Raw genomic sequence first — 1146 nt, forward strand, 5'->3', positions numbered from 1 at the left:
CAGCTATGTGGAGAGACTGCAGAAGTTTTTTTTTCCTCCTTTGAGCAGAGAAGGTTAAGGGGAAGTGTTCAAAATCATGAACGGTTTTGATAAATAAGCGGAAATTGCTTCCAGTGGCAGAAGCCTCGGTAACCAGAGGACACAGATTTAAGGTGATTGACAAAAGAACCAGGCAAAAGAATGAGCAAACATTTTTTTACAAATTGTAGTGATCTGGGAATGCATTGCCTGAAAAGTTGGTGGAAGCAGATTCAAAAGTTACATTAATAGAGAGTTGGATAAATACTTAAAGGGAAGACCAATTAGCTGGCACAGGACTGGTGGGCCGAATTGTCTCCTTAATCGACACTGTATCCTTCTGTGGTTAGGCAGTGTGCTCGGGATTTATACAGGGTGGAGAGAGAATTCCATTAAAAGACTGAGGCACCGCTGAGATTCGAACTCAGGATCTCCTGTTTACTAGACAGGCGCTTTAACCAACTAAGCCACGGCGCCGGAGCTGAGTCTGAGGGTGGTGCGTCATGGTTCTGATGTTACGTTCTGTTTCTTTCTAATTTGATGTATTTTTTTCACGCCAGTACTTTGCAGGGTTCATTCCCCCGTATTCTCGGTTATTAACCGCAGTTTCATATTTCTACCCATTTCATGTGTGCTTGTTCCTGATCCTTTTCATGCAGCTTTATTTGCATTTGATAAACAATTACCGGACACAGAATCTGCATTAAATAAAAATATACAATATCTACATTAATTGCACTTATTAGAAAGTATCACTTTGGAATTTTTAACAAATTTAACAGCGTGACATTGTCTCATAAAGAGGCGTTTCTTTCCAGACAGGTTGAATTGGTCCAACATAGGGTTTATAAATTACGGAAATAAACTTTAAAATAAATCTCAATTTAAAAAAGCATATTCTGATCATTTTTTCACAGGAAACAGTTTCCGTATTGGACAGCTTTATAAACAAGTGCTCGCTTCTAAACTGTTGTAACACAGGATGGGTGTTGATTGTATTCTTTGCAACCTCTGTGACAGTGTCATTTATCGTCCATGTGTACTTGTCTGGTAGATCTGTAAATAGTATGCTTTTTCGTACTTTAGGTACATAACAACAGGCTGCAATAGAAGGCATCTATAACAAGG

General features: G+C 38.9%; 1 non-coding gene across 1 annotated transcript; it reads right to left on the bottom strand.

Moving 5' to 3' along the window:
* Positions 1-421: 421 nt before the first annotated feature.
* On the bottom strand, positions 422-495 carry trnat-agu (transfer RNA threonine (anticodon AGU)). Its single transcript has one exon. It is a non-coding gene; the product is annotated as a tRNA-Thr (tRNA).
* Between the last annotated feature and the right edge of the window lie 651 nt (positions 496-1146).

Source organism: Pristiophorus japonicus, chromosome 16, assembly GCF_044704955.1.
Source record: "Pristiophorus japonicus isolate sPriJap1 chromosome 16, sPriJap1.hap1, whole genome shotgun sequence".
NCBI lineage: Eukaryota > Metazoa > Chordata > Chondrichthyes > Pristiophoridae > Pristiophorus > Pristiophorus japonicus.